The sequence below is a fragment of the Pithys albifrons genome, chromosome Z, assembly GCF_047495875.1.
Source record: "Pithys albifrons albifrons isolate INPA30051 chromosome Z, PitAlb_v1, whole genome shotgun sequence".
NCBI classification, from domain to species: Eukaryota; Metazoa; Chordata; class Aves; order Passeriformes; family Thamnophilidae; genus Pithys; species Pithys albifrons.
This window is the reverse complement of record NC_092497.1, coordinates 1,425,530-1,436,356: the sequence shown is the minus strand read 5'-3', so window position 1 is coordinate 1,436,356 and position 10,827 is coordinate 1,425,530.

The window sequence follows — 10,827 nt, the reverse complement described above, 5'->3', positions numbered from 1 at the left end:
TCTTTCTTTCTTTCTTTCTTTCTTTCTTTCTTTCTTTCTTTCTTTCTTTCTTTCTTTTTCTTTCTTTCTTTCTTTCTTTCTTTCTTTCTTTCTTTCTTTCTTTCTTTCTTTCTTTCTTTCTTTCTTTCTTTCTTTCTTTCTTTCTTTCTTTTTCTTTCTTTCTTTCTTTTCTTTCTTTGTCTCTTTCTCTCTTTTTTCTTTCTTTTTTCTTTCTTTTCTTGCTTTCTTTCTTGCTTTCTTGTTTTCTCTTTCTTGCTTTCTTTCTTGCTTTCTTTCTTCCTTTCTCTTTCCCCTTTCTTCCTTTCTTTCTCTCTTTATTCTTTCTTTCTTTCTTTCTTTCTTTCTTTCTTTCTTTCTTTCTTTCTTTCTTTCTTTCTTTCTTTCTTTCTTTCTTTCTTTCTTTCTTTCTTTCTTTCTTTCTTTCTTTCTTCTTTCTTTTCTTTTTCTTTCTTCTTTCTTTCTTTCTTTCTTTCTTTCTTTCTTTCTTTCTTTCTTTCTTTCTTTCTTTCTTTCTTTCTTTCTTTCTTTCTTTCTTTCTTTCTTTCTTTCTTTCTTTCTTTCTTTCTTTCTTTCTTTCTTTCTTTCTCTTTCTTCCTTTCTTTGTGACTTGCACATGTTTTTGCTTCTCCTCCCCCAGTTACAAGAGTTTTGTGTTTCCTGTTACCGCGTGGTTTGTCCTCTGTTGTAATCGGAGGCAAGTGGAAGCTGTTTTACAAGAACAGCCTTCAATTTCCCAACCCAGGTTGAGCTTGGCGCAACACAACCAGTGGCATAAAGGGAAATCCTTTCTGTCAGCCAGAGTTTCAGAATAAATCCACTCAAACTGAAATCATACCAAAAGTGACAGGCTTGCAGAGGGCTGGCTCCGTGTTGCAAGGAGGCTGTGAGCTGAATCCACAACTCAGACATGTCCTCCCCTGATGGAGAGAGTCCAAGCCAGACAACAATACCACAGTCCAGTCTTCTGAGAGGTGTAATCCACAAAAAATCCCTCTCTGGGTGGATGTGTCACTGCCCAAGCACAGCAAGCCAGCTGGAAAGAGCTGACATGCTTGCCTTTGATGCCTAAAGCATTAAGTATGATTTGGTAGAGACACTTTGTGGTACTGGGAAGATCTACAGAATCCTTTAAGCTTTGTGTTTCTGTGTTCTTGCCTTTTCTCCTCCTCCTTCCCATCCCAAAGTTTTGCTTTAACTAACAAGCAAGGACAAACTGCAGGATAAATAACATGAATGCTAAAATAAATGCCATTATAAGTCAGCATTCTTAAAGCATTATAATTTCCTGATGCAAGTACTAAAACCCACGTCTAAAAAATTTAAAACAGATTTGTACTACACAGCTTTTCAATGCGTAAAAATCCATTATCACCTTATTTTGCACCAGAACTCACACCACTGTTGCTTGCAGCACTGTCACACAGTCTCCCAGCTCCTAACAGTGCCCACTTGTCACCCTCACTTCCACTTCTTGAGGTCTCCAGTGAGTGGCAATGAAATTTGCAGAATTTGTTGCACAACTCATTCAAAAGAAGTTGGGAATGAATGTAAATACATCTCTTGGATGACAATAAGCCTCTCTGAACCCTGAAGTCCCACCAGGAATCCACTCACCCGAAAAGCTGTCTCCGGACCCTGACCCCAGTCCCACTGAGATGAGTGCAGAAAAAAAATGAACTCCAGACCACAAGTGCTTCAGAACACTGTAAAGACATGGTTTATAAACTTTATTTGCCATGTGTCCCCATTCCTTGCCTTCAGGAGGTGGATGGCCTTGCCCAAGGCAGTTTTCTGCATGGCACCTGGCTGATCTTAGGCAAAGCTCAGCCTGACATGGAGCCATCTCTGTCAGAGGAGATGCTGGAGCCCTCCTAAACAGAGTCTCAGGCCATCATATCTGCCTGTGACCAGCCCTGTGATGTGACTGCAGGGATACACAGGTTTCATGTGTGCTGTACATTGCCACAGTCCATGCAAGATGTGGCACGTTCCTGAGCACAAAGTACACCCAAGATACTCATCTGCTCTGCAAACACCAGCTGGGCCTTTCCAGAGGCAGCTTTGAGAGTGATGATGTGGACATATATGGGTATGAACAGCCCAGCCCCAGGTGCCCACATGAACAGCTCTGTAAGAACTGCACAGGCAATGTGGGGCAACCCGAGGGATAAAACTGAGGTCTCACCTCTCCCAGATCATCCTGAAGAACCTCTGCCAGCTGTGAAAGTTCTACAGCTCACCTTGATCTTCTCCTGATGCTCTGCTTGGGCAAAGCCAACAGCCCCAGAGCGCTGAGCCCTGGATGAACACCCTCCATCCATCCCATGCCAGGTGGGAAGTGGAGGAGCTGTGGGTGGAGACAGAGCAGGCAGAACCAGTGCACACCACCTGCCAGAGAGCTGGTTCTGAGTAAGACCAAAGACCCAGTCCAAAATAAACAACAGGAGAAACCACTTCTCCAAGGAACAGTTTGTCCATGCTGTTGAAACCTCATTACAGCAGAGCAGCCCCGTCCTGACAGGCACCTCTGCTGTTTTGGAGGGTTACACACTTACAGGTTTGGAGCATGCCTGGGAATGGAATAAAGAGGTGAAACCCAGGAGAACAGCCAAGGTTTCTGCCACAGGATGATCTGCAGTTCTGCATGTTTGCTCCCACTGTCTTCAGCATTCAAATATTTTAGTTTTGTCTTTAGGCACATGGTGTGACTTGGGGATGGTTCTGTGCAGGGCTAAGAGTTGGATTCCATGATCCTTGTGAGTCCCTTCCAACTCAGTATGTTCTGTGATTCTGTATTCACACACAGGGGAGGAGGAACTGCCACAACTCCAGCTCTGGGAATTGACAGTGGAATAACTCTGCATCTCACAGGAAAGAGGGATGCAAGTTTTTCTCTCCCTGCTGCTCAGGAAGGGTACAAGCTGTAGCTTTTTGTCTATCCTACAGGAAGATGACCAGGTTTAACCCTGTCCCATAGGGAAGAAGTGAGCTGGAAGGGCTCTTTTCCCAAGGCATACTGCAAGATGTATTATCACCACCTCTGATAACTCCCTGCAGAGCAGGAACAAGATGCTCAGGTTAAACCATCCTTTAAAATAACATGTGATTTTCCTTATTCTAACACCAGACTGTACATCTACCACGTAACCTTAGGGTTGAGACTGGAGGAGTCCCACCACACTCAGAAATTATACACACTTAGGTGCATAATTGTGCAATAATAGTTGCAAAAATTTCTACCATCCAGGCAACTGAGACCTGAAATGGGAGGAGAGAGATCTCCTTTACTTCTCAACACAAGGACACTCTCAAGAAGCCTTCAAAAGCCAGTGATGCTTCAGTTCATGTGCTGCTTGGCCACCAAACTGCCACTGTACAAACACACCTGCAACAAGCAGCTCCATAAATCACATTAAATACTTTTAGAAATACAGTTGCCATCACCAGAATGTTATTTTCCCTATGAAGAGGCCTCCCTTTGTTTTTCTGTCACAAACTCCTGGTAAAAAGGGGCACAGGGAGCTTGTTGCAAGTTTTCTAGCCAATTAACAAATACCTTGATGAACTTCAGCATATTTCTGGTGGTTGATGTCCTCAGGGAATTTTATTTATACCAAATACATGGTTCAAACAGCTGATAGTCACTCCAAAACATGTCAACCTGACCCCTGTACTGGCCACAACGGGGCTCACAAATCACAGATTTATGTAATAAATAAAAACTTCCCTGAGGACAAACAACAGACTGTAAAATGCTTTCGTTCAGCAACTGCTGAGAACACTCATTTCCTAATCAGACTGTGAATGCAGCACACACCAACTTAACCTTATCTCACCTCATCTGGGGCTCAGGGTATGTGCTCATACAGCAGTTGTGCTACTCCAGAAATGCAGTGGGGCTTCAGTTCCAGGTCAGGATGAATCAAACAGTTGCACAGAACAGTGAGGACCTACAAACACCCCTAAATCTGCAGAGCACAGCCCCATTTCTGGGAGCTGAGGAGCCTGGGCTCTAAGTACCTCCTTTGGTGGCCTGGAACCTGTTACCAGATGCAGATCAGGAGGTGCTTCGGCAGTGGCTGCTGCATCTGATGGGTTGGAATGTCAGGGGTTGAGTAACACCACAGAGCTGCCCACCTGCAGCTGGCATTGGCCAAGGCCAACAGGAGACCTCACCTGGAAACAGCCAAGGCCAGGTTGGATGGGGCTCTGAGCAACCTGGTCTGTTGGAAAACGACCTTGCTCATTGCAGGGAGGTTGGACTAGTTGTCTTTTAAAGGTCTCTGCCAACCCAAACCATTCTATGGTTCTACAATCCCAGCACTATCAGTGGTAGATAAGGGTTTAACAAGGTATCTCACACAGGGGGCATTTCAGAACTTTAGTGTGATTTATTTCATTGGAAAAATACTCTAATGCTCAACTTTTACCCAGCCTAACAACTTTGCTACCAAATTCTACCCAGGGCTTGACCCAAACACAATCTACTGACTTGATTTCAAACCTTACACAAAGGAGTATGTTGAGGAAAGCATCAGGGAGTGGGATAGTGAGGAGAGTGGCAATCCAGCCTTTGGGTACCTGTGTTGTGCTCTGCAGTTTTGTGTTTTGTTTCCAAATGTCTCTTGTATTTATGCAATACATTCCTCAGATCCATGGAGGGGAGATGGCAGCCTGGTCTAGTAGAAAGTGTCCCTGCCCATGGCAGAGAGGTGGAACAAGATGGGTTTTAAGGTCCCTTCCAAACCAAACCATTCCATGATTCTATGATAGGGGTTCACCCGCAGTGCCAAACAAAATTAGAGATCTCCTGACACACAAAGACCTTGCTTCTGCTGTCACTGATGAGCAGGCAGGGAGGTAGGAGAGTAGGTTCACCCACAGCAATCTTGTGGAGAGGCTCATTCCAGAAGTGGCACATCTGTTGGTCTCACTGTCCCCACAAACTGCACAAATGTCCAAACCACACTATTCTGAACAAGGGGAGAAGAGGGAAATAAAGGAGTAAGAGAACATCCCTATATGATTAGAGCCCCAAGCTACTTACCCTCCATCACACTGATGGGAATCACTAACACTCCCCTTTCCTTCTCAGGACAGTCAGTGAAATTCATCTCCAAAGCCAGTGATTTTGACTGGAATTACACAGGTGGCAGTGACATACCACAAATTCTTTGGGTTTGATTGGTTCTCAAGTGATTCTCAGGGAACCTATTTTTAGGCCTGCAATTGCATTTTTCCATGGCTCTCCATCACCATGCCTCCCACCCCAGTCCTGGGAAAGGCTGAAGGCAGAGACCAGCCCTCCAGCATGGGAAACAAACAGACCTGAGCAAGGAGCACACCTGCTTTGAAGCACAAGTCATAAGCCTGCACTGAGGCATCTGGAAGCTGTTTGAAGAGAAAGCAGAGCCCTGGAGCACACACTTGTGCCCAGAGTACCAGGACTTGGGGCTCCCAACCTCCAGGGCATTATGATACAGGTAATGCCAGAGGCAGGACATCCCTGGTCCTGGCACACAGCTCCTAATCTTACCTCTTCTTTGGAAATAGGATTAATAAATAAATAGTAGTGTTTGCATAGGGTAGTTTTGTTCTGTGCCCAGCACCTGCCACAGTCAGTTCCAGAGAAGAGCAACGAGGCTGGAGAAGGGACTGGAGCACAAGTGCTGTGGGGAGAGGCTGAGGGAGCTGGGGGTGTTTAGCCTGGAGAAGAGGAGGCTCAGAGGTGACCTCAGCACTGTCTGGAACTGCCTGAAGGGAAGTTCTGGCCAGGTGGGGGTTGGTCTCTTCTCCCAGGCACTCAGCAATAGGACAAGGGGGCATGATGGGCTCAAGCTCTGCCAGGGGAAATTGAAGTTGGAGAGCAGAAAAAAATTCTTTGCAGAGAGAGTGCTCAGGCATTGGAATGGGCTGCCCAGAGAGGGGGTGGATTCCCCATCCCTGGAGGTTTTTCAGCTGAGCTTGGCCGTGGCACTGAGTGCCATGATCTGGTAAAGGGACTGGAGTTGGACCAAGGGTTGGACTTGATGATCTCAGAGGGCTTTTCCAACCCAATCCATTCTATGATTCTATTATTTGCATCCATACCTGCCTTTCCTCTCAACTTAAACCTATTCCATATTCAGAATCTATCCCATACTCAGTCTACTCCATATTCTACTTCCTTACTATCTCTCCTGAATCTTATTTACAGATTGACACTTCCCATTGTTAGAGAAATAGTCATTAACCTTCTACTTTTTGCCCACCTCAACCTCACGTTTTTCTCCATATTATACAAACCAGTCATATTTTTTACCATTCTACCTGCAGATTTGCTAAATCTCACAGTTCTATTATTACTTTTCGGGTGATTTAGAAGTTTCTGGACTCTGCTGAATGGACTTTTCTTAAAAAGAGCACAGCTTTAGTTTCATGTAGGTGAGAACCTTCAGCCTAGTGAGCGTGAGAAAAACCTCCTGAAAATGAGTTGTTTCATGGTCAATTCAACAATTACAGTTCCAGTAAATACAACTTCTCAATGCTCTGCCATCCCTCCTGTGTTTAAATTATGTTGTCTTCTCCTTCACACTCTGTATTTTGCAAATCCCCTTTTAAGACCTGAAAACCCTCTATTTATAAATGACCACAGCAGAGGGGAAAAACATTGTAGTGTAAAATACTCTTACAAGCAAAACAAAAAGCCCAATGATTATATCATGTGTATCTTATACCAGAGCTAAATGTTTATAAAGTGGGATTAATTTTTTTTTTCTCCCTGGCAACAGCTATAATAAACACAATGCTAGAGAAAATAAGTGAAATAGAAGACATGCACTCAACACCGATGGAATGTGTTTGGATACAGCACAGCGAGGAAGTTGAAGAAGTTTTTAACATCATAAAACCTCTGAGCTTCCAGCTTGCTGACAATTCTAAGATCTCTCACAGTAAAACTTGGGTGAATTTTCCTTTCAGTTTTTGATCAGATGGAGTTTACACACTCCATTAACTGTTAGTAACAGGAGTGATAAATGTTACCAGGTTATCAGGCAGCAACACGGAAATGAAAGCACAAAACTTTCCCTTCTTGTACTTCCTATGACCCCAGAGTTCACAGGTTTTGACTCATAGATGTGTATTTATTTTTTATTTTTTTATTCCAAGTACCCTGGGGCTAATGCAGGGGACCTGGTGTGATGTCTGTTTGGGACAACAAGGAACACCCAGCACAGCCAGTCCGTGCCCCACTCCACCCCCACGGGCAGGAATTTGGTCTGCCTTGCTCTTGGTGTCCAGGTTGGGCACCACAATCTCTCCAGACTGGCACCTTAACTCTGCCTCGAAGCTTCTGTGCAGCAGCCTCGCTGATTCTCAAAGAGATTAAAGCTCTGGTTTCACAATCATTAGTGCCACATTTCGGCAATTACTGGTGTATTAGAAAACAAATTAATCCCAGGTAGGGTGTGCTGCTGCTGATTCAGAGCAAGAGCATGACCACCAGGGGGAAAACAATAACTGCTCTGCCTTAACACCTGCCAGGAGGAATTTACCATGCTGACCATTTCAAATAGCTGTGGATTAACAGCCTGAGATTACACCTGATCTGCCCTGCAACTCCTCCAGCTCCAGCACTTTAACTGAACATCACCAGCTCTACAAATGGAATTGTTCTCAAACAGCAGCCTTGAGTAAGTTAAAAAATACTATCTTTTGATCTTGATTTTGATCTTGCCTCACGTTCCATGAGAACTACTCACCCATTATAAAAGCAAAACCAACAATCACAAGTGTAATTCAGGCTTAACTCATGCTCCAGTCTACCTGTTCAACTTAATTTTTCATGTAAACATACCAAAGTCAGCAAAGACATTACCAGCACTAAGGTCCTTGTAGCTGTCTTCAGAAGAGGAGAACTGCACCCCTGTTACCAAACCCATAGCTGGGGAGCTCTCAGAAGGATTGAATTCCCCTCTGATCCCCCTCAGCATCCCTGTGAAGCATCCAGTCAGACAACACAGACTTTGGCAGGTGGAGAGGCGAGACAGAGCCCTGCCCAGCTTAACAGCACCACACCAGATGGAAAATGTCTGGATTTACAGATGCAGGAAGAGCTTAATAGAAATATTCTCACAATGAGGTGAGACTTCCCTGAAAATGTGCAACTTTAGGAGCTTCAAGGTGTAATTTTTTTATATGTGGAGCTCTCTGCAGCATCCTATCTCCATTACTGGAGCTGCACTAGCAGCATAACAGAACTGCTCATATATAATCCAGAAAGGAATGCACCAGGTAAATCTGTCTCTGGCCTCTGTACCTTCTCCCCCTCTCTCACATACAGTTGTTTAGGATTAAGCCTTAATAGCTTCTTTTCTGGAGAAGGGAATCACAGAATCTAATCTCTTCCTCATCTTCTGTCAGATACAGCACTCTAATCATCATCCTCTCAAACTTACAGCCCACTCTGTAAAACAACAAATGCTTTCTAATGCACCAAACACTCTGGGATCTGGGGTAGCAAAAACACACCAGTGTCGTGGCATCTGCCTGTTTAAAACCCATAAAAGGAGAAATGTGACCTGAAATTTTAAGTGTTTCAGTTTGAAGTTTAACCCAGCCAGCACTTAGGAGAAAAGCTGTGCTGCCACAAGTACAGATGCCTTTAAGGCAGGGAGATGTGCAAGGTGTTTAAAACACTCCACCCAGTGGTAGGAAGCTAAACCTACCTAAATTAATAAATCCTGCCCAGTTTTACACGGGCATAAAATACTTCTCACACATGCTTTCCTTCTCCACACATTTCAAAACAAAAAAAAAACAAAAACAAACAAACAAATTAAATTTTCACTATGCTCTATAGTAAGAAACCAGTCACATAAGAAATACAACTGAGTCTAAAGGAGAAAAAACAGTATGCATTTGGTACAATCACAGTATGTGATTATCCCTCTAAAATCTAACACATTCCTTCCTTATCTTCTGCTTCTCCCAGGACACCATTAAATTCACCCAATTCCAATTGCTCAGAGTGGGGTTGCCTTTATTTCTCAAAGGCAGAAACACAGTTCTACCATTGTGACATCTGGGAAATCATAGAACATAGATGGGAATTATCTCCAGGGATCAGGTATTACTGCTGTTACTCTGTAATAAATGCTTGGACTTGCTAGTAAAGACAAGTTCAGACCAAAACCTCAAGGCTGGGCACCCATATGTGTTGTGAAAGATTGGCTCAGGAACCAAATGTCAATGCTTGTGCTCATCTTTTATTACAACTTGATAAGAAAAAGACAAAATTTTGCTTCCCTGTCCAAGACAAGTCTTTAAGGTCCCTTCCAACCCAAACCATTCTGTGGTTGCATGACTGTTCTGAAGCACAGCAAACTATGTGTTGTCCATGGCCTAGCACAGGACCTGGGTTTGCCCTTCTGGAAATACCACACTCTAGGCTTAAAAGTGAAATCAGAACTACAGAAGAGGAAGGCAGCATTTTCCCCCAAACCCAGAGCATCCCTGCATCTTTCAGAAGGACTCCCTCCTTGGATACAAAGTCACTGACAACTCAGTAGCTGGTGGTCTACACAGAGGGCTTGTCAATGGTCTCAACCACGGTTTGACACAAGGTAGATTTAAACCATAAATTAGGATGAAATTCTTGGTTGTGAGGGTGGTGAGGCCCTGACACAGGTTGCCCAGAGGCTGTGACTGCCTCTGGATCCCTGGAAGTGTCCAAGGCCACGCTGGGCTTGGAGCAACCTGGGACCGAGGGAGGTGTCCCTGCCCATGGCAGGGGGTGGGACTGGATGGTCTTTTAAGATCTCTTCCAAACCAAATCATTCCATGACTCTACAAACACATCACTCTGAGCTTGGTGACCTCAGCTGGGTGTTATGGAAAAATCTGTGTGAATTGTAACTGTCCCCGTGATTCCATGGGAAAGGATTTTTCTGTTTCACTTTAGTGTTGCAAAGCTCTTACAGGAAACAAACAGGATAAAAATGGAATAAGCAGCTGGCTCACACAGCAAAGAAAGGTTATTAGCAGGATGTGCAATCATCTGTGCTGGTAACATGCTTGTCAAGATATCTGAAAGTTGCAACTTATTTATAACAAGTTTTCTGGAAAAGGAGGTGGACATCATGATGCATTTTGCAGGAAATACACAATTAATTCAGGATCACCAAATACAGTTCTCACAGCTAGAATTACAAATGGATCTCAGAGATTTGAGTGATAAAAGGGAGAAATGAAACATTACGTGCAAGATAAAGTGCATGAAGGGAATTATTCTTTACTGTACATACGCAGTGATGAGCTTGGAAAGAACTGTTATTACACAGGGATGAGATCTTGGAAAAACTGCATCCAGTTCTCTGAAGATGAGAATTCAATGATGATATCCACAGACAAAAAGGAAAAGGGAATTAGTTATTCGTTATTATGAAAAGAACTAAGAATAGAAATCCTCCTGCAAAAGCATGTGGCAAAATCCATGTGGCAACTGAACAGTGAAACCCCAGTAATCCTCCTAATTTATTAAGATAAGAGTAGAAAAAGGAAAATAAATGTGTTAAATTAAACATCTTGGTTTGCCACCCTATGGCAGCTGGATTTTTGTTTGTTTTTAATCCATATAAACAACACTAAGTATCTCTAAAGTCATTAAACACACTGCATACAAAAAACCCCTGGAATGGTGATCTACACACTTCAGCTGTTATCCACCAGTTGTAACAACACTTGCCTTGACCTGAATTTTTGCTAGGCCAGGCAGTCAGTTTTGGAGTTTTGAACCTCCCAGCCTTCATAATCATCTCATGCCAGTGGAGTGCCAAGATGCTGTTG